General features: G+C 37.7%; 1 long non-coding RNA gene across 2 annotated transcripts; it reads right to left on the bottom strand.

The window, feature by feature from the left end:
- Positions 1 to 11,966: 11,966 nt before the first annotated feature.
- On the bottom strand, positions 11,967 to 26,234 carry LOC311608621. 2 transcript variants are annotated; one of them, XR_014783053.1, is made up of 5 exons: positions 26,020 to 26,234; positions 22,211 to 22,316; positions 20,917 to 21,016; positions 14,696 to 14,766; positions 11,967 to 12,312 (listed from the first exon to the last, which is right to left on the bottom strand). It is a non-coding gene; the product is annotated as an uncharacterized lncRNA (long non-coding RNA). The 2 variants fall into 2 exon arrangements; XR_014783054.1 differs by lacking the exon at positions 26,020 to 26,234 and adding an exon at positions 23,356 to 23,484.
- Positions 26,235 to 27,279: the final 1,045 nt, after the last annotated feature.

Genomic DNA, 27,279 nt, shown 5'->3' with positions numbered 1-27,279 from the left:
AATCATATATTGAGTTCCACTGGAGTTCCAACTTTGGTATTTAAGAAAAATTAGTGCAAGCTGGGAAATCTTGCCATAAACATCAAACCTAGAAGTGCAACTTACTGCTTCTTCTGTTCACTAATTCAATGTGACAGATATTGCAGTCAAATTAATTAATTAAGTCAAACTTTAGGTTTTGTAGTAGTTGGTAAATGCAGCATGACTGGAAAATTTATTTACTGCTTATGAGCATCCTGTTGGGATGTAAGTGAGCAGAAACCTGGGATCCTCACAAAGCTCTCTACTGCATTACCTCTTTTAAGCTGAGACTAATTAATATACCCAGCGTTCAACTTTAGAAGCACATTAATATTCCACCAGATTAGGGCTGAGCTACCTCCTCCAACTAATTGAAGAGCTGACCTCTACCCTCTCGGAAGATTGAGCCTAACCATTTGGGAAGAGTGATCTCATTGTTAAACACTTGCCGGCCTAATTATCTTTGATCCCAGCCAATGCCAGCTCTGAGGGTCTCTGGAGCCTTTTCACTTTTCCAGGAGTCAATTAGTTAGATGAGAAAAATCTTAGAGATATAGCAGTTGATATTTTCTAAGCAAAGAAAAGATTCTTTACAGTTCATGCCATCTACAAATTGCACTTGTCAATTTGAAACTTGTGAAGTTGCAAGTGTCTCACTCTCCAACTTCATTCTTGTATTCGGGTATTTATGTTATTTGTTGTGTTAGATTTATATACATTGCTTATGTTTATTTAAACATTTTAACCATTGTACAGATTATATAAAGATATTGTTCATTGTCTTTAGTGGCATATTACATGACAATCAAAGAACTTCAAGGCAAGTCAGTACAGTGTTTGTTAGGGTATATACTTTTCATGGTTTATGAAAAATATAATATACAGAAATTGCATTTACTAGGTATTTAAATAACTATGTATACTCTCTCCAATATGTACCACTTTGAGGAACAAACTTGCCAGTAAAAAGCAGTATTGAACAGGAAAAATCATCAATAGCTGGGTATGGTGGCACACGACTATTATCTCAGCCCTCGGGAGGCAGAGACAGGTAGATCTCTATGGGTTCAAAGTCTACAGAATGAGTCCAGGACAGCCAAGGCTACACAGAGCAACCCTGTCTCAAAAAAAATTAACAATAAATGTTATAATCAAAATGGAAATTCTGGTTTTATCTGACTTAATTTGACAATTACATGCAGTGTTCCAAGAAGCAAATGCAACAATTCCTTTAGATTCTTATCTTAAATTACTGCAGGAATTCTTAGAAATTTTAGGAAAATTTATGTTCTGTAATTAAATTATCTATAAAACATGCATACTGAGTTTCAGCTGCGTGATAACTTCTGAATACGATACTGAGACAAGTTAGTGGATGGAGGGGGCAAATATTCTGCATTGTCTATCAGTTGGATAATGTGGAATTTGAATTTTAAAACAATTAATTGTTTCAATATTCTATTAAAGTCCTTTTACACATTATTTAATATATGTGTTTGGTTCCTATGAATTAAGTGTGTTTTTGTTTTTGTTCTTGTTCTTTTTGTTTTGTTTTGCTTTGCTTTCCTCTGCATGTACTCACAAAGAGCCTACTTCTCTTCTAGGCTATTTCTACCATGCTAGGTCATCTGTAAAATCTACATGAAATAATCTAAATACCCAGACCTTTGCCATTTAAAAGTAACAATATTATATTTCTCAAACCAAGTTATCATTCTTTATTTTTTTATACAGTAAAACATATGCATTTCAGGATGATTACTGCGTTTGGAAAATTCATTACTAGATGCTTATAGAGATGGTTTCACTCAAATCCTTCTGTCTCGTTTCATTTAGTCCATGGTTCCCTCAAGTCATACATGCCATCTGGAATAATGTTTCCATTGCCATGTTGAAAATGTTTTGTCTTTGCAGTTAAATATATATTGATTTTTTGGTTCTATATTTCTAGAATTTTAACATATACTGTCATGATAAGAAATTACTTTCTGGTAGTTCTTCTCCACCCTATATATTGTGAACCCATTGCATTTTAAGTTCTTTCTAAAGTGTACTTCAAATTAGTTCAGGAAACCACATGGTAAATACATATTAAGTAGCAAATTAAGTTAATACAAGGAGTACACCTTTAAAAGCACAGCAATGCTGTGAGAATTACCAAAAAAATGACTAATTTAACTGCCGATTAATATTTCAGAAAAATGGTATTATATGTTGATTATATGTTAGTAAAATTACACCAGTGTTTCTTTCCCTTCCCTTTACTCTCTGTCCTCTTTCAAGCAGAAGTTTGTTGTGAAATTGTCTCCTAGAAGTGTTACAAAAGCTAAGTTCATGAGACTCACCAACATGTTTTTCTAAAGAATACCTGAACAAGGAGGACACAATTGGACATGCTAACACAGAAAGGGAAGCTCATAAGCCCTTAGCTCCTAAGCAAACAACTAAGGACATCAGAAGAATGCCAAGAGCAAAACTTCCATTTTTCCAATTGTTATTTTCAACAGTAGCTGTTATAAACTGTGTTGGTCTAAGTAATCTCATGCTCAAGGGAAGACTCTGTTTTCTATCATTTATCCCCCAAACTAACCGTACCTATTTCTCTGCAGGACCATGCAGGATAGTTCCCACATAAAACCAGACATAAAATTTTGAATAAGTTCTCAAAGTTGCCCAGCATGTATAAATTGATATGTATGGCCATCTGTCCTCCTTGAGGATAGACAGATTTAACATCAACTCTAATTCTCATTTCTTGTAAAATACCTGACATAAAAGCCAAGGTAGACAAAGGATCAGGAACAGCTGGGAGAGTGAGTTTGTGGTTAATAACAATTGTATGCTCTCTTTGTTTTGTGGCTTCTCAATGGATGTTTACTCATTCTTAAAGCCACTGAATGGCTAATGTTTTGGTTCACTGAAATCTCTGCATTGAATATGAAACCCTTTTTCGTATTTGTTTATTAATTGAGACTCATTGTTTATAATCACTGTATTTTAGTGCACTGGGTCATGCTCTGCTAACTCAGAACAACTTTCCTTCAGAACTAAAGAGATAAACAGAAGCACTACCACTTTGAGAATATTTTCAAATCTCCCACTCACATCTCAGCTTCATAGCATCTTCTCAGGAAGCAAGAGACCTAAGAACACTTACTTAACTTCATCTACTTGACTATAAACATGGGGCAAGACTAAGGGAGGGAGGGAGAGAGGATGAGGGAGGGGAATTCAGTCAGGATGTGAAGAATTAAAGCTGTAGAAGAAACGGATAACTTATATAGATAATTCCAGTATATGGAAATACCTCTGAGACTGGCTGAGACATGAATGTCGAGTAATAGACAATGTTTCTTGTTGGCCAAAGAACTCCTATGAATTATTATTAGATGCCATTATTCATATGGTATGAATGAATATTTACAGATGTCCTTTTTTCCTGCTTATACAAAGAGCAGAAAACCAGCCTGAATTGTTCTGTGCATCACACACACTTTACACACTTATTTTTTTTCTCCTTTATTAATTTATTCTTGTTACATCTCAATGGTTATCCTATCCCTTGTATCCTCCCATTCTTCCCTCCCTCCCATTTTCCCCTTATTCCCCTCCCCTATGACTGTTCCTGGGACTGTATAATGCTTGTGAGAAAATTTATGCTTTCAGAAGAAAAGAACCAGATACTGACATTGGATGAGACCTGACAGGATGCATTCCTCTCAGCATGCTGGACACTGACAACCTGTATCTTTCATGTTCCAGCACCAAGTGCTTCATTTGCTGTCCCTCACCAGAACAAGACAGTTCCCAGGACACTTTCAAAGAAAGCTTCCAGTCTCAATTGGTCCAGCATTTCAGATTGTCCCACCCAGGACTCTAATTAAGTCTAGAATTTAAAAGCGGACCACAAATGTGATTCCTAGCTTGTTTAACCATTTCCCCAATTTTATTTGGGCCCCTACTAGGTAGTATCAGCTGGAATACTCATTTCCTTTCAAGGGAGTCGGGTAGGTTTGTGTTTGCTTTCTTGGGCTATAGAGGGTTATTATCAATGGAAGTTGGTTACAAGTTATTATTGGTCTTATTTAGAAAGAAAGCAAGGTTAGTCTCAGTGATGTCTCTCTTTTCCCTTATCTTACATTTTTAGGTTTGGAGAAAGGGGTTGAAAAGAAAGAAAGGGGGGATATAGAAATATATAGGGAAGCTAGAACAAAAAGTAGATTAGTGAATCTACTCCTCAACTTAGTGCTTCAATTGTCACTAACAAGGTTATTTTTAATTCACTGGTATAGAATTTTGTGTATAGATGCAAAATAAGTTTAATTCAAGACACAGTGGTATAGAATTCAAATGTAAGTTTATTCTTCACACACACACACACACACACACACACACACACACACACACACACACACTATATACACTCTAATATGAGGTATTGTACCCACATAACTCAATTATTATACAAGGTTTACTTCCAATCCTTTGAAAATGTCATTGCAGGCTATTTGGGATAAATAAGTTATACAAGTTGATTATTAGCTCATCAGATCATGGTTATGTCAATTGCAGTTCTGCTTTTATCATAAGAATACGCATCTTAGGTGCAGCAGATAGATATGATTCTATAGAAAGATAAGATGATAGATAAGGGTCTTCAAAAACCTCAGAGACCTGCAGAATATGGCATTTAAAATGTTTTATTATTTTAAAGATTCACTGACAATGAGACAGGTTAACTCCTGGCAACACCCAGCCTACATCAAAGAAGATGATGTGTATCCAAGAACCTCCTTAAGGAGATGGCTTCAAATGTGGCAAACAAGCCACTGGGTAAACTGTCCTCATTTCTATGACAGACTTGGATGCAGGCAGAGTCGATGGCCAAACTCTGCCAAGACAGGGTAAGCAAGTCCTCAAATAGTTCCTGCCTCACAAATCTGTCTGTCAGATATATTGGGCAAGAAGGCTGAAGATGATGCCACAATGTGTTAGAGAGTTTTAGGTGACTACTCCAGTAGAAAACTGTCTCTATCATTGTCTCATTTGGAAAGCTATTAACCTGTACTCCCAGCATACTCAGGTAATGGAGTTGAAGACCAGGCAGCTCAGTTTTACAATGAAGCTTAATTGTTTAGCGGTTAAGGTCTAGATAGATGTTTTAAGTTGATAATGACAAGATGTAATGGAGATTGATTTACATTCAAAATTTTAGATGCACTAAGATAGGAAAGATGTTTTCTTCAAGACTGTCAAATAAAAATAGCCAAAACACTAAGAATTTTGTGTATATATATATATATATATATATATATATATATATATATATATATATATATATATATACACACACACACATATATATGATTCCTGATTTTGTCATGGTTCTTCTTGATATAGGTAGTTTATTGTATATATGTGTAATAATATAAATGTATATGTAAAAAATAAAAAATATTAAAAGAACATGGGGCAAGTGCATTACAGCTTAGAATGGGGGTAGGGTGGGCTCTTCTCACATGAACAAATCATATGGTAAAGCTGAGACTTTCCCCATCCACATCATGTATCTATGTCTGAAAAAATTATATCATTACTGCTCCAATTATTAAGAACTGTGAAAGAACTGAGAGTTTCTCTTCTTTATAAACTAGCAAGTTAACCTTTTAAAATATTTTGTCAACACTAATATGCAATACTAAATTTTTGATCAGAATTAAAAGGCTTTATAGATTATGGCAGAGCAAGTGAAGCTCACATCTATATGTTTCTATCAGTTTTATTTGCCTTAAAGGTCCATGAATGTGATACAAAGGAATTAGACAGATATGGACTTATGTTGCAGTTTGTGTTTTAGGATTATTATGCCTCAAAAGGCAATAGCTTTGCAAAATCTTTTATTTATGGGTAGTAACAACACAGATGCTCTTTGTTCAGAGGTTTACCCTATTGGTGCCTATGGTGGTTTGATTAAAAATGGACCTTACAGGTTCATGTTAGAATATGTGTACCCAGTGGCGGAACTGTTTAGAAAGTGGTAGGAGGTGTGGCCCTTTTGGAGGAGGAATGCAACTGGGGCCAGGCTTTGAGGTTTCAATTCCTATGCCAATCCCTTTAACTCTTTATCTTGCTCTCTGTCTTTGCCTAGTACATGAATCTAATGTACATGGGGCAATGACTAAAAAAAAATGTGAGACATATATACAATGTAGGCCTATTCAGACCAAAACAATAATAAAACACTTCTGTTACTGCTCAGTCACCATGCCTGCTTACCTATTGCTATGCTCCCTACCATAATGGCCATGGGATCTAACCTTCTGGGACCATGTAACCGCTACTTAAATGCTTTCTTTTATGGGGTGCATCGGTCAAAGTGTGTTGTCACAGCAGTAAAAATGTAACTAAGACCCCAGCTTCCAAGAGTGAAACATCTCTGAAAACAGGCTGGGAATAAAGGCCTTTTTGAAATGTCTTGAAATTTCTATTTCAAATTTATGTACTTATTAATATGGGAAACTTCCATGTGTAATTTTTAGAATGTGTTTTACATAATTACTATTTGTGTTCTTTAAGATTTTCATAGCAAAATGTATCCCTTCATATTCCATGGCTTAACAGGTTTACTCATGAACTCATAAGTTACTGAAATGTGAATAAATGTCTAATAATTGGTGCAATGATAAAGAAAATGTGGGATATATATATATGTATATACATACACACACACATATATACACACACACTCACACAATGCAGTCCTATTCATGCCAAAAACATAAAACTCAATCATTTTTGACAGTGTGAAAGAAATGGAGGTCATATTGTAAATGAGATAACCTAGGCACAGTGAGATAAGGGCTGCATCTACTTCATTCATAGAACCTCAAGAAGTTGATTATTACAAGTTGAAAGTTGAATGGTGATTACCTATGTGGAGGAGTAAGAAGGTACTGGAGAAAGCCTGAGCAGTGCTTACTAAGTGGGAGAAGAGCTATAGTCAGGTGTATAGTGTGGGCTCTGATGGAGTGGCACCAGTTAATAAACCAGGTACTTGAAACCCACCATATTTATTATACACAAATATATATATAAATAGTATCTACATAATATGTAATATATGTATGTACAATATAGTTTAGTGGTGAGGAGTTATCTAGTCTTAGTAGGTGTGTATGTGTAAACTAACCATTTCAGGCTGTAAATATCTGTGAAGAAGTTTCAGTTCTTTGTTTTTCTGCACACTACCAACATTCACACTTGGGCCAGAGACAGACTTTACTGTCCCTCTGAAGCTGAGGGGAAATGTATTGCCAATATCTTATGGGTCTAATGCTTTGGTCTTTGGCATGGTAGTTCATGCCAAACAAGAAATAATAACTCAGAACTTCACTTGCTTAAAACATCGCTCAATCATGAGATATGAAGTTCTTTTCTAGTGTACAGAAGGTTAATTATTGACAACAGTACCCTACTGTACATTCAAAAATATAGAAGACAGGAAACTATTTTCACTTTAAAAAATGAAAACATTTGAGGAAAGAGATGTGTTTATTTTAATTCAAATATTATGTGAATATACTACCCCATTATGCCAATATTCATATTATTTACTTTGATATTTTTGTAGATCTTGCCAGACTGAAAGCACTTATTATATTCTAGAAATATTAGACAAAAATTCATTTGCGTAGTTAATGAGGGTTAAGAAAACAACTACGTACAATTTTTCAATTTAATTCCCTATGCATTTGTGACTTTATTAAATAAACTTCAATGTTGCGATGAGTAAATGGTATATAATCATCTATATTTTGATATTTCTCTATATTCTGAAAAGTATCTTTTCAATATAGTTAAAGAAAGATGATTCACCTCATTGACCCTAACTCGGAACTGAAGTAATATTACAGTGCTAGGAATGAGACAACTAAAGCAAATGTAATATTTCAGAACCTTTCATTAGTCAAGTTTGGTCTTGCCCGGGCTTGTTACTCGTTATACTGTATTTCTATCACATCTCTTATTTAGAATGCAATGAAAATATTGCCTCAGGTACAGAAAGAGAAATTAATGTATGTAGGGAGAAGGCCTATATTTGGAATATGAAATATTTACCATTTTACCTGTAAGTTATATGGCTTCCTATCACTACTGAATCTACACATCTATCTTCAAACTCATATATATATAAGAGTTATGAAAGTTTTATGAATCATAGCATAATTGCATAATCTGTCTTTTTGTTCTTACTGGTATTATGAGGATAGTTGCATGACTTTTCCTTAGAACAAGAAGAAAAAAATGTATATTTTCCCTAGATAATGTACTGCTGGCCTGGGACTACAAAAAAAATAATAATTCCACCTTTCTTGCTTGGTGAACAAATTAGTTTTTGGGGGGGCTCCTTATTAGAAAGTAAAGAAAGGAGTTACTTATGGGGATATACATGGGTAATCCAGCCCTAAAAATAAGTTTTACATTTTTCTCTAGTCTGTGAAACATGTCTTTTGAAATTATAATGGAATATAACCATGCCTTCTTTCATTCTGCATACTTACATGCCACGCGGGAGGCCCGGGTCGGCTTCCTAAATTCCAAGCCCAGGAAGGCTCCAAACAGTCTGTCACAAGGTATTCACGGGGTGCCCCAAGGGTAAAGCCCGCCAAGATTGCTTCCACCTGTGACAAAGCTTAAGCTTTCCCACACTTACAGAATTAGCACAGTGCAGATGCTGTCCAGGATTGTAGCTTGTAACTGAGTGTTGGATCCAGCAGTGTGAGGCTTCACTGGACCCATGAGTTGGATAGAGGTAATGCATCAGATTTGGGAGGCAAAGTTGTTAGAAGACCCAGGCCATAAACCATAAGGGCCCTATGCTCACCAAAACCTATCTTCTCAAACAAACACCAACAATGGCTCAGCACCTATTGTGGTATACTTTCCCTTTTGCTGTGATAGATACTTGACTTGAAAAAAAATTAACTAAAAGGAACAACTGGTTCATTTTTTTGTGTGTGTGTGATAGTTCAACAGCACACCCAGTCAAGGCAAGGAGGTCCTGGGCATCTTATCTTGAGACAGTTTGCCATGTAGGGTACACATAGTCAGGAGTCAGTATGATGACTGCTCATGGTTAGCTGTCATCCTCTTTGGCACTCAGGCTGGGACCCAAGCCTAGGGAATGGTGCTGCCTATTTCAAAGTGGCACTTCCCCCAACAGTTAATCTAATCTAGAAAATCCCTCACTGCCATGTCCATAGGCTTGCTTTCTAAGAGACTCTAAATCCTTCCAATGTGTTCAGTCTTAACCTTTGTAGCAAGTAAGGCTTAATTCTCTAAGCCTCTCATGGGAGAGACAACCTCAGTGATCTATTGACTGACTATGGATTTCAAGGTAGCTAACATTGAGTGCAAGCTGAACATTAACTAGAACTGCCTAGGAATCAGACTCCTGGGAACATCTAGAAGGGAATTTGATTTGGTTAACTGAGGTAGGAAGACCTGCTCAAAGTGAGAACTCCAGCCGTCCATGGGCTGGGGTCAAGACTGAAGAAAATGTGAAAGCAAGTAGAGCACCAGCATACATCTTCTGGAATTTCCTGACAGCAGGAAAAATATGACCAGTTGCCTCCCATTCCTAGGGCTACTCTTTCCCTGACATGTTGAACTATAAAACAGACTCTTCTCCTCAGCCACCCTTGCTAGGTATTTAGTCACAGCAATGAGCAAAGTGACTTATATGTGGTCCCACTCCCATTTCTTCGATGAATGGCATTGAATGTCCTTCTGATTATACTGTTTGTTGTTTTGTTTTTATCAAATAGTAACTTGGTAAAAACATTGCTATTCTTTCCCAAACACATATTGTAATTCTTTATATAGCTAGACTGAGTACATTGCACATTTTTATATTCTTCTTCCTTTACACGCTGTATTCAATTAAAGGAAGCCACACAGCTCTTTAAGTTTTTTTTTCAGTTTTTTCGAGGTTATAATATAATTACATCATTTCCCTAATTCCTTTCCTCCCTCAAATCCCACTCATACAACGAAGTAGAGCAATTTAGGGGTCCTGGGAGTGAGAGAAACAATCTTCCCCAGGGAGGAGCATAGAACATCTTTAATGCATGGTAGCTTAGAAATTTCTTCAGTAAAATATTCCAGTTCTCTGAAATTTTTCCTTTTATAAAGCCTGTGGACATGAGCATAATTTAGTTTAGTTCTTTGCTACTTTACAGCAAACGTGGCCTTTATGCTTGTCCTTGGCGTCTCTTCTTTTACTTTCCTTTCACTTCTGTCAGAACTGCCTTTGCTCATACATCATCTAATAACATTCTGATGACATGTAAGTAGGCTCTCCTGTCAGCCAGAGCACCCTGTCACCCCTGTGAAGCTTCCTCCTCCCCTTGGAAGTTTCCATTCTACATTGATGTCTTTTTGCTTTCTTCTGTCATTCCTCTGTGCCTATCCTGAACATATCTCTCTGCTGATGAGTTTGGAACTTTCCACTGGAGTGTGGTGGCCTCACCAGTGGGTGTGCAACTAAAGTCAGCGGATGACCCTCTGTCCTTAGAGCCCACCAGTATCTAGTAGATCAGCAGAGAGGGCAAGGCCTGATGAGCCCCTCCTCATCCATGTTTAACTGATAATACTTCCAATCTTATAAGAGTCCTTCTAGAGGGAACCGTAGCTGGTGGTGTGAGGCTATGAAACACAAAATAACCCAAAGAGCCAAAGCAATCATGAACACCACCACCACAACAACAATAACAACAACAACAACAACAACAACAACAACAAAATAACACTGGAGTAATTATCATATGATATTCTAAGTAAAATTACAAAGCTATGGTGGTAAAAATAGTGTGGCACTGGCACAAAAACAGGCATATTGATCAATGAGCCAGGATAGAAGACACAAACCTAGAACATACAATGGCAGCTATCTGATCTTTGATAGACATGCCAAACACACTAGAGGAACTGTAACATTCTAAATAAATGATGCATAGGAAACTGGACGTCTACATGTAGACGAATGAAATTATACCCATAACTATCATCCCTTTGACCCCCCCCCCAAATATCTCAAATCCATCAAATTTCACTTTGAAACTTAAAATGCAGAAAAAGGGTGATAGGGGTAGGGAAAGAAATTTGAATGTCATCTGAAGCAACATATGGGGAATTTATTAAAGGTAGACATCCAAAATACACATAAGCCCATGATCAATAACGGGGAAAATAATTATTCTGGAGCAAGAGAAAACAAAACACGAAATACAGTGCCACCAAATCTTAAAAAGTGGATTTATGCATAAGGAACTGAGGCTCGTGTGATTGGTAAACATGCCAGCCTTGAAGGGGTTGCTCCTGAGCAAAAGATAGTAAAGGGTAGACATTGCCCAGATTGGCTGGACAATGCCCAACAACAGTTGAAATCGAATGGTTCTACAGTCCCATTTGAAGTATTTACCAGACTCTGAGCAGTTAATTGGGATTTAAAACTCGGCACACGCCACCACCCGTGCAAATGCTCACATCTACACATACTCACAAACATACATGACATCACCCATATTACAACCCATCTTCACAAGAACACAATATCTTTTTCATCTTATAGAAAAAAGAAGCAAAGCAAAGTTGCACAGTTTTACCCAGCAGGTAAGTGATAGAACTGAGGTTTGAATTGAGGCTGTCAGTTTTGGCTGTCTGAGCCATCAACCCTTATGATGCTGCCTATTCTGAAAGTGTAATAGAGTACCTGCTTTGGGGTTCACCAAATGGTGGATTAAGCATTGAACTTAAACCAGGAACACCCATTTCCTCTCAATTCCAACATGTATTGTATAGTGAAATAAATAAATAATATCACAAAGCCAGTCACTCTGCTTTATAAAATTGTAGTGATTTTTTTTTTTCATTATCAAACATAGTCCGGTTCTGGCAAGTTTATTGTGCTGCTGATTTGAGTGCCAACGGCCTCTTGAAGAAAATTGGCTTTTGCAAAATAGTAAGTTTTAAAGCAGTCACATCGCAAAACCCTCCAGCAGAAAGGAGTAAAAATGCTATTACATTTTCTTTGTAATTTCTCTTTGGATCTGTTCTTCTGGAAAAGATGAAATTGAGCCAAATAGGTTTTCACTGCTTTCGAGGTCACAGAAAAGAATCCTTCTCTTACAGGAAATGGTCCACAGAGATAGTACCCAATGGCATCCAATTAAGTTGCTGGAAAGTTGAGCTGCTTTTGCTTGGCCACCCTTGAGTTTGCCACGTTACACCCTTGATGAAGGGAAACAACTTTATGACTCTTCTGACATTATGCTCCAAAGTGAAAATAGGTAATCACCAGCTTATTCCATCTAGTCTGCTTTTCTGAGGTGAAAACATCTCAACTGATATCATGGGAGGAGGCAAGCTACTCAAAACACCCATGTAGCAAGGGACTGAAGACATTCCTTTGCCTCTTTGATCTTCCACTTAAAGTGTGGAAGCACCTACACAACACATTTGGGTATTGTTTGTTTGTTTGTTTGTTTTTTGTAATAGAATCTGACTGGAATCAATTACATGCATTACCTCATGCTTGTTCACATTACTCGATTTTATTGAATAGCTTCCAACCAGTGCCCGTGATTTGATCACTTCCCCTTGACAGGGCAGCCTCATGTGGCCACAGAGGGAGAGGATGCAGGCATTCCTAATGAGACCTGAGAGGTTGGGGTCAGGTGGTAGGGGAGGAGGTTCCCATGTTTGTAAAAGTAACTTTTATTCTCCTTACTCAATTGTTGTTTGTAAGGCATACTGCCTCCTTCTGCTAACCTAAGCCTGGACCTGGAAGCTTCCAGCCTCTGTATAATCTAACCTAGGCCTAGACTGTTTTTAGTCTTTGAGACTTACTGTTTAATAAACCATCCCTTACTTGTTCATTCTGAGCTCTGAGCTGGGTGGTTCAACTCAGCTATTCTGGCTCAAACTCTTCTCTCAGTTGACTTATTTAATCCAGCTGCTGTCTCAGCCTGGGATTGCTCAACCTGGCCTCAAACTAACTCAGCAATCTGCTAGAATCTTCTGTTTCTCATTTTCTGGCCTGTTCCTGTCTTCACATGAGTTTTCTCTCTGCAACACATCTCTCTATTGCCATCCTGATAAAACTGCCTCATCTCTCAGAAGAATTGCCTCTTTTTAAAATAATTTAATTAACTTATTTAGATTACAACTCAATTGTTATCCCATCACTTGTATCCTCCTGTTCCTCCCTCCCTCCCTCCCTCCCTCCCACTTTCACTCTATTGAGTTTGCCACGTTATACTCTTGATGAAGGGAAACAACTTTATTCCCCTCTCCTAGGTCTGTGACCAAGGGGAACCTTCTCTCTGACTACATGGTCATAGGCTATCAAATCTCATTTGGTAACTTGCTTACTCTTTCTCTGAGTTCCACCAAGCCTCCCCACCAAGGGCAAGTAGTCAAATATGGGGTACCAGAGTTCATGTCAGAGTCAGTCCCCGCTCTCCACACAGCTGTGGAAAATGTCCTGTCCATTGGCTAGATCTGAGTATAGGTTCGATATTTACTGCTTGTACTGTCCTTGGTTGGTGCAGTAGTTTGAGCAGATCTCCCTAGGCCCAGGTCCACCTGTCATGATGTTCTTCTTGTAGGCTTCTAGGACCCTCTGGATCCTTCTATTTCCCTATTCTCCTATATTTCTCTCACCTAAAGTCCCAATAGGAAGTCCTCACATAAACACCCAACCTCCTGGTAAGTGAAGACTTTCATGGGACATGCCTCTTGGCCTAGTGTCCAGTTATAAGTGAGTATATACCATGTGAGTCTTTCTGCTCCTGGGTTAACTCACTCAGTATGATCATTTTTAGTTACATCCATTTCTCCACAAATTTTGGGGATTTCCTTGTTTTTAAAAGCTAAGTAGTATTCCATGGTGTAAAAATTGCCTCTTAAGTAGCTTCACTTTCCTCTCTCTTCTCATGAGAGTTGGGTGTATCCTATTCTGTTAAATCTTTGATTTCTGCTTCCTTCTACAGACTAACTTTACCTTTGTTTAGGACTAAAGGCGTGTACCACCACACCTATACCTAAGCTTTTCTTTACTTGATACTTGCTCTATACTAGGCTGGCCTTGAAGTCAGATCTGTTTGCATTACCTACTGGATTAAGGTCGTGTTTGTATTATAGCCAGATCACATACACCTAGAAGATCTTTGCCTATGATCACTTGCCTGAACAGCCATGTGCTGAATTAACATTCCTCTACACCTGTCAGAGGACTAAGGGAGTGGAATGGAGAGAGATGGGAACAGGACGATACAAGTGTGTGTCGGGGGAGGTAATAATTTGGATGTAATGTGAATAAATTATAAAAAATTAAAAATTTTTTAAAAAGAAAAGAAAAAGCTGACTTTTAAACTCAGTCTTGTAGATATTGTTGAGATTTGTTCGCTGTTTAGTTAGTAAACACAAATTAAACAAAGTGATATATGAAACATTAAATTCCGGGATAAGGGTAGAAATATCACTACCAACAGAGCCAGCCTTACTAAACACTAGGCTGGTAATCAATCTAAGGGAGAAAAGTATAATTACTAAGATAATGTATACAACATGAAAACCACCAGGAAAAGTGATAAAATAAGATTGCACCAACATCAGAACTGGCACAGACGTGATGATGCTTTGTTCACTGTCTTCTCACTTTCATCTGCAGTGAGTTTCTGCCTTATAGATTAAAAAAACACAGATAAAATAAAACTTCAACTTAAACCTCTCACTAACAGCCTCAAATATTATGCACAAGTTAATTGGCAATACTATTAGGTAAATTTGATTTTAATTTTTGTCCTGATTTACAGGATACATATATCCTGTAACCAGCATTGAAAGTACAGGTTTCTTAGTATTTTTTTTAATTTTTGCAATAGAGATATGTCAGTGGAAGTATTATCAATAGAAATTCCTTATATGTTTGAAGGAATATATATGTTTTTCCATAACTTTTAGTGAAAACAACATTATTTGATGGTTCACAGCTTATTGGGTAAGCATCTCAACAGAGTCCTGGCTATTGTTTGAGTAGTATAGGAGCAAATGTAGTGTGCTCTGTAGGTCAGCATGCATACTCTAGCTGGAGGACGGTTTACAGAGTGATCGCTGCAGTATGTCTTAGCTAATGTGTACACTCATCTAACTACCCAGGGTAGTGAAAAACATTAGGGATTTGTTCACTTAACATTACGCTTCTGGAAAAAAAACAAACTCCACGCTTCACCAGATTTTATGTGTTTTCTTCCTCATACCTCTCCAGATTTTCCGTTGATTATAGACAATATGTTCTTGATTTCTATGTGTGTGTATTCAGTGCCTGACCTGGAACGTAGTAGGTTTTCACACCATATTTAGTTAAAGAATATACTGTTACCATAACAGAAATATTATACAGAGTGTTTTAATTCCTCTACCCAGAATTTCCCTTGTGCAGCTTACAGGGAAATTTTATTTCTCCAAGGACCTGGTGCCACAAGGTTGTAGATTTACAGACTCAAGTAGCCATGTGCTCTGTGGTTGATTAAATGAATGAGGGTGACCCGCAGTAAGAAAAGGGATTTTGATAGAAAAAGACAGTAAGAGTTTTTGTCAGATTAAATCTTGGGTTTAACCTCAATGAATATCTTGGAAGATTGCCTTTGCCACTCTGAGTTATCCCAAACACTTGCACTAAAAACTCCTTTACTATAGCTGAGAGTTGGAAATCTAATCTCCACACCCAACTATTGCAACTAATCAGAATAGGAAGGCTTGACTCATTGAACAGCCGCTGATGAATGAACAAGCCGCTTTAGTTATCCTTGTAATATTTTCCACTTAAGTAGTGCCTTAGAGAATAAACAGTGCTTTCATATAAAATAGATCATCTAAGATTCATGATACTTCTGGAAGAAATTCAATGATTAATAGCATCATTTAACAGATAAAAGTAATGATGCTCAGATAGTACCAATATCATAAAGATAAGACCTCACATTTATTGAATGATTATATTATACCAAAACTTGCATAGAGCACATTACATAGATGATCTCTTTAATATTCATTATAATTCTGCAGTTCTGTAGTTATGTTCATGTAGGTTACAAAGAAGTTGCAATGCAGATAGGAAAAGTCCTTTCCTAAGCCCTGTAGCTAGTGTTTAGATAACTAACCAGTGAAATTCACAAAGTAAGCCAGAGAACCAGAATCTGGACTTTATTTTTTAATATAGCAGTATGAATTATCATTCATATAAATAAACAATAAATTAAAATTATTTATATAAATAAACATCACCATATTCATATGTGCTTTGTGGGTAACTTTTTTGAGAGGAGAAAAACTTAGTAACTCATTTGTTTATTATACGTGACTTAATACTTTTTTAATTAATGTATTTATTTATTTATTTATTCACTTCATATCCTGTTTGTTGCTCCATCCTTCCTCACCTCCCAGTCCTATCCACCCTTCCTCTCTCCCATCTTCCTCCCCTATTCCTCAGAAAAGGGAAGCCTTATTTCCCATCCACCCCAGCTCATCAAGTTGCATCAGGACTGAGGCCTCTTCCCTGTGGCCTGGCAGGGTAGTTCCATCAGGGGTAAGTGATCAAATTCCTAGCAACAGAGTCCATGTCAGAGATAGCCCCAACTCCCATTACTAGAGAAGTCACATGAAGCCTGAGCTGCCCATTGGCTACAACTTTGTAGGGGGCCTAGGTGAAGACCATGTGAGGTCCTTGCTTGGCCCTTCAGTCTCAGTAAGCCACTCTGGACCCTGGAGAGATGGCTCTGCTGGTCTTTTTGTGGAGCTCCTTTCTCCTTCACATCCTTTTTTCCTTCCCCCATTTTCCCACAAGACTCTCTACTTTTGTCCAATGCTCAGCATCTGTTTCGAAGTGTTGTTTGGCGGAGGCTCTCAGAGGACAACTCTGCTGGCTGCTGGCTGCAAGCATAGCAGAGTATCCTTAATATTGTCAGGGGTTGGCTCTCTCCCATAAGCTGGATCTTCAGTTGGGCCAGGCCTTTGTTGACCATTCCCTCAATCTCTGCTCTATCTACTCTATCTTTATCCCTGCACATCTTGTAGGCAGGCTGAGTTTTGGATTGAAGTTTTTTGTGGGTGGGTTTGTTTTTCCCTCTCTCTACTAGGATACTTGTCTAAGTAGAGGGTGTCCTCTTCAGTTTCTATGGCCCCTGCTACTAGTAGTCTCTGTTAGAGTCTGCCTCCTATCTTCCCAGGAGCCTACCCTGACTTAGGTCTCTAGCTTGTCACAGGGATGCCCCTGCCCTATTTCCCTTTTCTCTACTTCTGTCCATCCCCCCTCCAGTCTCCTCAAGTCTGATCTCTGCTTATCTATCTCTGCACTTCCTTTCCCACCTTGTTCTCTCTCTTCAACCACTACCTCGGTCTAGTGTATTTTCCTTTCTAAGTGAGATTTAAGCATCCTCCCTTGTTATTTATCTTCTTGGGGTCTGTGCATTGTAGTATGTTTATCCTGTACTATATGGCTAAAGTCCACTCATAAGTGAGTACATAGCATGTGTGTCTTTCTGGGACAAGTCCAAAAGAGATGAGAAGTCCTCAGGCTCTAACTGACATCGTCATTTGCCATCCCGAGGAGACTAATCACTTCTTAAGAAATATGTTCACATCTATGTTTCTAATTATTTGAAGAACAAGTACTTCTAATAAGTTAGATTATAGATTGTATGAGAAGGTAGATGTGAGATAAGGTTGCCAATGAAAGCATATATATATATATATATATATATATATATATATATATATATATATATATTCATTTGTTTGGGAGGGTGGATTAAGACAAGGTTTTCTTGTGTAGCCCTTGCTGTTCTGGAACTTGCTTGTAGACCATGTTGGCCTTGAACTTAGAGGTTCATCTGCTTGGCAGCATTGAAATAAGCAAGATCGAGTCAGTGTGTGACCCTGTCAGTGATATGAGGCTGATGAACTATTTTTTTTTAACTCTTAACTATATATGAAAGGACTGTTGGAGAGTGATTATAGCTATGCACGTGTTAATTTTTCTTAAGAAATAACTTTAGAATAAGCAACGTTCATCTGTCTTGAATTATTTAACTTGCATCTTTTTCAATTTCATGCATTCAATTTCCACACATTAAAAAAAAAAAAAAAAAGAAGTCCCAACTCTGTGTCATTTTACTCACAACATCAGCATGCTTCTATAGCTTACAGAGTAAAGTTCAGACATTTTAGCCTGTACTCCATGTACCTCGCCTCCAAATTTCACAAACTCAAGTCCTGTAGCATGAGCTTATCTAGGCTAGACAGCGTTTAAATTCCTTTATTCCCCAGAGACTTTTAAGTGGAAATATGGATGTCTGTTAGAGGAAACATGCTACCCAATATTCTCCCAAATATTTAGCTCTGAGATATTTTTCAGGTGGAGAGGAGGGTTTCAATTTTTACATTTATACTGTCATTCACATAGTATTATTTGGTAGTACCTTAATATATCAGTGGTGATTGTGTCACAATCACCCACTGACTTTCCTGAGGACAAGGATTTATTTGCTTATTATACTGACTTACCATTAAATACTGGGAAAAAAATTGATAAGACCTCTGTTTTAGTCACTCTTCTGTTGCTGATATGAGTTCCCATGGGGAAGGCAACTCTTAGAAAATGTTTACAGTTACAGATGTTTAGTTCATTATCATTATGATGGTGAGCATGGTGGTGCCTAGGCAGACATGGTACTGGAGGCAGCAGGGAGAAAGAGAGAGAGAGAGAGAGAGAGAGAGAGAGAGAGAGAGAGAGAGAGAGAGAGAGAGAGAGAGAGGAGACAAGCTTGGCTCTTGGACCTTTCAAACTTCAAAGCCCACCTACAGTGACACACTTCTCCTGCAAAGCCACACATCTTAATCCTTTCCAAATAGTGCCATTCCCTGGTTACTAAGCATTCAAATAGATGAGGCTATGGAGGCCGTTCTTATTCAAACCACTGCAACCTAGAAATATTCTTTGGAATATCTTTATGGCAGATGTACATTGATTTCTAAAAGATACATTTGAAGGCCATTACTAAACCTCTGATTGCAAGTGTGTGTGTGGGGGGGGTAATTTACTAGATGTTGCTGAAGCTCAGGTTTTGGTGGCTCTCACACAGATCACTTTGGAGATACTAGGGAAAATCCTACCAATGTAATCATACAGTTTTGTCATTATTTATTATTATTTTTGATTGCAGCAATAAAATGGCTTGACGGCAGTCATCAAAGGCATTAACATACTCATTTTGACTTCCCCTTTGTCATGCTAGCCTGTATTCAGAGCACTGCAGTGTATACATCCACTGTTTAAAGTTGGGATTGTGACTTAGCTCACTGTGTATTTAAATTTTCAATTTTATCCCTAGTGCAGAAGCAACTGTTAGTACTCTAATGGCGCTCAACCACACCTTTGCTGGGGGGTTACTCTTCTTATTCATGATTACCATCTGAACTCTTGCCCTTCCTTGCAGTTTTTAGATCTGCAACAGTGGGTTTATTCTGTCAGTTTCCACAAGCACTGAGAGGCCCAGCAGTGCTAGGAGCCTACTATGTTCAGGAACGGCTCCCTTTCATTTAGAAAAAAATGTTTCCAGTCCCAGCTCTTTGACTATCTATGCAGCATTCTATACTATAACAAATAACAAACAAACAACCTCTCATTGACTAGAGAGATAAGATGGGTAAAGTACCTTCCGGGAAAGGATAGGCCTGAGATTATAGGCCTAGCCTCAGCTGAGGTTGTAATCTTATGTCTGTAATCCTAATGCTGGAAGGGAAGCCAGAGGATCCTGAAGGCTTGTCAGGACAACAGTATAGTCAAGACTACAAATCCTTGGTTCCATAGGAGAGACTACGTCCAAAATAAAAAGATGTAGAGCAATATAGTAAGATGCTTTCAATCTCTGGATATCACCTGTAAAGGTGGCAGCACACACATATATTTACTGTAGTGGAATGAATTAGAAAGATCACTGTTGGGACATATGCTTGAATTGTTGGTCTCTTGTTGAAACTGAGATGGATTACGATGAGGAGGTGTGAGGTGCGGCCTTGTTGGAAGAAGTATGTGGCTCTGAGTGAAGTTCCTGCTGTTTGTTGCCTCTGGATCAGGATGCAAAAATCTCACCTAGTGCTCCAGCACCATGCCTGTCTGCTTCCCAGCATGATGATCACGGACTAATCCTCTCAAAATGTAAGCAAGCCCCACTTAAATGCTATTCTCTTATAGTTTGCTTTGGTCATGGTGTCTTCTCACAGCAAAAGAACAGTAACTTAGACATTTACACCTCTATGTATGTATGAACACACACATAGGGCTCAAAACGGTCAGCCCCAAATCTCGCAAAGCAGTGACCTTATTACCTATATCCTTATTGTTGCAATTATTCATGCCTTTACCTTACTTCCTGTGTTTATTGCATCATTTCCCATACAAAACAATTATATCTATATTCTGTTTTTGAAGTTTGAGTCTTAAAAACCTAAACAGAGAAAGATGCCCATATTTATAATTTATAAGTTTGTATTAATTTTTCTTCAGAGGACTTCTTATAACTTATAGTTTTTAAGACCCATATAATCCATATCTTTCCTTCAATAGGCTCACATATTTTTAAAGCAGAAAACATTGAATCAATTTGACAAGTCTCTATCCACTCATTAGCTAGTTCAAGTAAATCTCTTTTATGAGCTCATAAAAGTTTTCAATTTTAATGAAGATGCTGGCATACTGTTGATATCATGAGAAAAAAAATCCAAAGAAAAATTTAATTGTGCATTAAGAAAAATACTTCCATACCTTACCTTCATCACCACAGGAAAGCTTTAGTGGTTGAATCACTGAACTCTGAAGCCATTGTGATCTCATCGATTCAAGCACTGGGCCCCTAAAGCTCCTGCTGAACTAGAGAGGTTAAAAGGGCAAGCCAAAGGAAAAGGGAAGGTAGATGTCGATGATGCTTACTTTCCCAAATAAGCAAAAGACTGCTATAAACTAAAGGAGGTCAGAAGTGGATGGGGATGTCTTCCATGGCTCAAAGGACTGGCAAATCCGATGTGTGGACTTGTCTTTCTGGGTCAGCAGTCTAAATGCAGCCTTGGTCAGTTGATTCCAAAAAAGTCATTATTTCAGAATTGACTCGTACACTCCTTGAAAGGGGTATGGTTTTGTTCCTGGTTTTGAAGATAGGTGTCTGCATCCTCTCCCCCTCTCTCACAGAGAACAATAATTGGCCCCCTTGTTAGCCACCTGGACAGAAAGGCCAGGGATTAAATGGGTACTGGAACTCACCTGCACTCACGTTAGCAGTATGGGGAGCCTCGACCCCGCTAGCCAGACAGGACCGATAGCAAGAAAACGTGTTTTCCTTTTCTTGCCTTGCACTGTGTGGATTGGAGGGGGGGTTTCTGAATGCCAGCTATCAGCTTGCTATTTGTCCTCGGCACTTAAAACACTTTGAGAAGGAAAAGGCTTGCGAAGGAGCTTATCAAAAATTGCTTTTGGCATGGAGCTCTGCTTGACACGCTTCAACGTAAGGGTAAAATGCCATGGCCGCGTTACAGCGCCTGCATCTGCGAGTTCATCGTCACACAGCTCACAAAGCCAGCCCTAGGAGGCTTCTCTTTCAGGCACTCGGGCTAGAGGGGTGGGGCTCCTCTGACACCCTTCTCTTTTTGTGATACCTAATAGAGTGGTCGTTTTCTAACAGCTCGTAAATTAAGAAATAAAAAATGGATCGCAACATTCCTAATTTTACTCAGGGTAGCTTCTGAAGTGTGTATTATTAGTTTGTCCTAATGTGAAACTACTGACTGAAACTAATCTCCTTAATGAGGTTCATTTGTCCTTTGACAAAGCAATAAATAGTTTCCTCAAGAAAAACTTAACTAATAGTGTGGCCAGTACTTTATAATTAATTTTCTTCCTCATCCTTGCAAGCAGGAAAACAAATAGTAAATTTTTCATTTGTTTCATCTCTTTAGAACAACTGTTTAGCAGAGATATGCTTGATTAATGGATTTAATTTGTCCCTTTCTTCTGTAGTCAGTTTTCATATTACACTGGTTATCAGAGGGTAGGACAATAATGTGGGCATACCCGTTGCCGTCCACTCCATCAGTGTCAGGCCGGCTTCTAGCTCTGGGTCTGCCTCTTTAACCTTTGTCGTCCTGCAGACTCTTTCATCAATCTGCGTTACAGTCACCTTGGGAAGAAGAGGCAGAAGCACTCAGTCAGCACTTACAGGTAGTAAAGTGTGTCATTATTTCTAACAAAATGCTGGCAGCCGTGTACCTTTCATTTCCAACCAAAATATGATTTGTGAGATCAGCAACACAACTGTTAAAAGAGAAAAATGGAAGGCACCACTTCGACCACTACAAGGCCCTCTATAAACAGCAGCAACCGTACACAAAATATCACATGTGTCCCTGTACCTCGGATCCTTTAAAATGACTGAAGCTAGTTTTGCACATTGAACATTGTTTTCAGATAATAACAGACTTCTATGGAGGTCAAATAGCCTCATAAAAATATAATAGCAGTCCTCGGAAAACTGACTGTTTCCCAGTAAGTTCCAAATCTCCATGGTACTAATATGTAGCTTACTTGACATTTTAGGTACATGGATGATCACAAAAATTCAAATAGAGATAGTATTTTAATCTTATTTGCAATATAGATTTTTAGAAAATATGACTATTTAAGAAACTTTTTAATAGCAAATGAAAACTTAAAATGAAAAAATGTGCTTAGATTTTTCCTATACACACAGAATGTCTTTTTCAATGAATAGTATAATTATACCAAGGAAATTATATTTTTATATTAAAAGATGAATGATATGAAAATTGTATGTTTAAAACATAGAAAGTATATTCAAAGTATATACCTGTAGCCTAATTTTTTTTTCAAACCTATTTTGTGAAATTTATGGACATTAAGGTCCATTCTTGAAAAGAAGTATTTCTATATGATTAGGGATCTCTTTGAAATAGTTGTTACAAAATTTAATAGCTTGTATTTGAATATTACTATTATGGTATGGAATCCATATATTTGAAATTAATGCTTTAGGGACTAAATCACAAGCAATATTAATTTAAAAACTCCTTTTTTGCATCTAATTGAAGCAATCTTTTTTCAATAATTTTGGAAGAGCAAAATCCACAAACGCAAGAAAACTTCTAATATTAAAGAAAATTGTTACAATTTATATGTAACTATAATAGTTTTGAACTTACATAAGTGTAGATTTAATCCTGCTGCCAGCTTTGTTCTTTTTGAGTTGGTGGCGGCATTCACTTTTATGAGAATGACACAATTGTCATAAATTTCTTATTTACGCAAACAGGAGGCTTGGCTGTATCACCTTTTTATAGAAAAAAAATCTTAGCCTTTCCTGCTGTTTGTTTATTTTCATCATTTTTTTTTTAAGTTTCCAGAATGATTGGTAGGCACACACACCTCACCTCCCAGCCACTTCCCACATTCTTCTCACACTTACACACGTTCCTGTTGAAATTCTAGCGTGTGCACTCTCTCTCCTGTATAGTTGTGGCATCTGGGGTCCTGTGTCTCCTCCTTTCCTACGTCTCTGCTCAAGAGTGTCCTGTTCATGTTCGTACCTGGTTTAAAATGCTCTTTGGTTCATCGTCTTCCTAGGTAATCACAGTTGCAATTGAATATTTCCTTCATAGTACTTTAAAAAATTCTTTTAATACACCAATTACAGATTTGGGTTATAATTTTGGATATATAAGCGTGTGTGTGCATGAGTGCATGTATGTATGTATGTTTGTATGTATGTATGTATATGTATGTATGCATGCATGTATTTCTCTGCTAGTAAACTACAAAGCCATTGGGTCTGGATTAGGTTGTCCTCTGGTTGAATTTCTATCTTCTGCCTGCACAAAATGGAACTCAGTTGCAGTGTATTGACTAGAGTCACGAATAATTTATTCATAATTGCAAATAAGTTTTGCTTTTAAATAAATAATCCTTTTTAAAAATAGTAATAAAAGCCTATGTTAAATGTATTCCATAAAAACATGAGGCAAGTTGTAAAATAATAGGTTCAAAATATATTTACTACTTTATGTAACATATATATTAAAACAATATATTTTTCATTTTATAAATTCAAATTAAATATTTTGAAAAAGTGATAAAGATTAACTTTTTCTTTAAAATACTGTAAATGTAAAAACTTTTAGTTCAAATATTCATGTATAATACTAAAAAAGAGGTTTATGTAGAAAAATACCATGGAATTTTGTGAGTTAACCTATAGTCTTGGATATTTTAAATTATTCCATGTCATCATCTCTGTTACAATTATCTCTCAGAAGAGTACTGTAACATCACAACCACAAATAATTTGAAACTGGAAATATTTGTTTTAGGAAACTCAAATATAGAAGACAGATTAAAGAAAAAAACTAAGTCAACAAAGCAATTTCTTTATTAGTTTTCACTTTAGTTGCTCATAGAGTGACGCACTTTAAATCCTTGTGGAGGTGTTTGTAGGTGACTGAAAAGATTCTTTGTTGACCTCTATGTGACTTAGCTGAGGTAGAACACCACTGCCCAAACATGTTGTCCCTAACTTCCTGGACACTGGTGTGTAGGTGACATTAAGAAAATGCAATTGTTGTTCTCCATTGTCTGTCAGCCTAATTGAATTTGAAATCTCCTAGTAGACATACTTCTGAGAGTGTTTTTGAGTCCATTTTTGACATGGACTATTGCTTCTCCTCCCAAGGCGTCCAGCCTGTGGGTGAGGGCAGGGCTTCAAGGGCCACCTGGAGTAGTATATAAGAGCGGCTCTAAACTCATTTACTCAGGAAGAGACCATGCTAGTCACCATTCATGTCACTTTCTTACTGGTTCTTTCTGATCATGCTCAGAAAATGTAGTTGAGTTGAGTGAAAAGTAAAGGATTAAGTTGTTTGGTGGAAGGGGCATTTTGATGTAAGTTATAGAACTGCATCTACTCGTTATTTATTAGTTAGCTATAGTGAGAGACAGCAGAGATAAATTAAAAATACTATTTGGCCAGGAAAAGAGGGTGTGTGATATTCAGAATGCAGACAAAGTACTTGCAGAGGAAGCAGCTCTGATTGTTAAAAGTGATTAGTTCCATGAAAGAGAAAGCTCACTTTCTTCACCAGACAAAAGGGAGGTGAAATGCTAATCCATGTGAAAGGCTCTGGTCTTGCTGGAAAAGAGTGACTAGGTAAGTGTTTTCTTCTTTGCAAATTTGGTTACTCAGCTGTAGCAGCCACCTCTAGATGGTTCAGAAAGCTAGCAGGCTGCCTTTCCAGCCAGCAATGGAATTTGCTATCATTGTCCATTTGGTGCTAGTTTTGTGGGCTTGTAAAATGTAACTTCCACAATCATGAAGACTTTTATTAAGATTTCATAAAACCTCTGGTGTCTGGGATCCTTGACTAAATATATAAGAAAGGAGAGAGCAAGCTGAGCACCACTTTGCATCTATTTGCTTCTTCTGACTGTAGATGCAATTTGGTCACTTGCCTCTTGCAGAGTTCTTAAAGCTCTAGCCACTGTTGCCATAACAAATCCCCCACTATGCATGGACTATACCCTCAAACTATGTACAAAACTTTAAGTGTTTTTGACAAACCACTGAGAAAATAACCATAAATAAATAAACAAACAAACAAACAAATAAATAAATAAACAAAATATTTCTTTGAGGTCTGGATCATAATATATTAAACTACTAAAAAAGATCTACTAGTGACCCAGGGACATGCTAAGCTGCCCTGAGCTGCCAACTGTCCTGACTCCCATTGTCTGGATCTCACCAATGGCTACAGATCTAGATCCCCCAGCTTCATCCATGTTTGTCCATTCCCTGTTCTAGCTCTTTCTTTTACCAGCAGCCAAGGATATGTTCAGGTGCCCTGAGGTGAGAGCTGTCTCCAACCTCAATTGGTCAGGTGTATGTATGGTGACCAAGTCTGATACACCAGCTTCACCCAGTCACAAAGCTGGATATCCCAGCATCGTCCAGGAGCTCTGCCAGAGGTCAACAAGCAGACACGTCAAGCAAGAACATACAGGGACAACCAGATGGCTAGAGGACAGCATAAGAACAGAAACAAGAGGCTAGGTGTTAAAAAGTGGGTGGCGGGGATGTACAGAGGGATGGAATCACAATGCAATAGAGCCACTTAAGAGGCTTAATAAGGATATACAGCACATGGGGGGGGGCAGGGAGAGAGGGAAAGAGAGAGGGGGCGGAAATAAAGAGAGAGGTTAGAGGGAGAAAAAAAGAGTAGAGAGAGTTAGAGCCTGGCGGTAAAGAGAAAGAGGTAGAGAGATAGAGATAGAGAGAGCGTTAGAGTAGAAAGAAAGGGAGAGCCACATGGAGGGTCTGTCCTTTTATATGGCCCTGGGCAGGGCCATGCCCCATGGCAGCTGAGCAGTGACATCACAGACAGGCTGAAGTAGAATCCTAACACTAGGCAACAAAGACCCTTACCACAGCAAGCCCTGTCGGATGTAACATAACTGAAGCCCAAGAAAATGATCTCAAATTCAATGCTATAACGATAGTAGAGACATTTAAACAGGAAATGAATAAATCCCTTAAATAAACCCAGGAAAATACAATTAAAAAGGTAAAAGAGTTGGCTAAAACTGTTTGATACCTGAAAATGGAAGTGGAAGCAATAAAGAGAACACACATTTAGGGAATCCAGGGGATAGAAACACTAGGGAAGAGTGCGGGAACAAACAGATGCTAGCATCACCAACAGACTATGAGAAATAGAAGAGAGGATATTAGGCATAGAAGACACAACAGAAGAAATGGATACATCAGTCAAATAAAATACTAAATCTAAAAAATACCTGAGACAAAACATCTAGGAAATCTTTGATACTATGAAAAGACCTAATCTATGAATAATAAGAATCCAAGAAGCTGAAGATTCCCAGATTGAAGTACTAGAAAAATTCTCAACAAAATCATAGAAGAAAATTTCCCCAACCTGAAGAAATAAATGTCTATAAACATACAATAAGCTTATGGAATACCACTTAGGTTGGACCAGAAAAGAAAATTCTCCTTCCACATAATAATCCAAATACTAAATCTACAGAACAAAGAAAGAATATTTAAAGCTTCAAAG

The sequence above is a fragment of the Acomys minous genome (assembly GCF_964271855.1).
Source record: "Acomys minous genome assembly, chromosome: 11".
NCBI lineage: Eukaryota > Metazoa > Chordata > Mammalia > Rodentia > Muridae > Acomys > Acomys minous.
The sequence above is the reverse complement of the archived record's forward strand: the minus strand, read 5'-3'. Positions and strand labels throughout refer to the sequence as shown.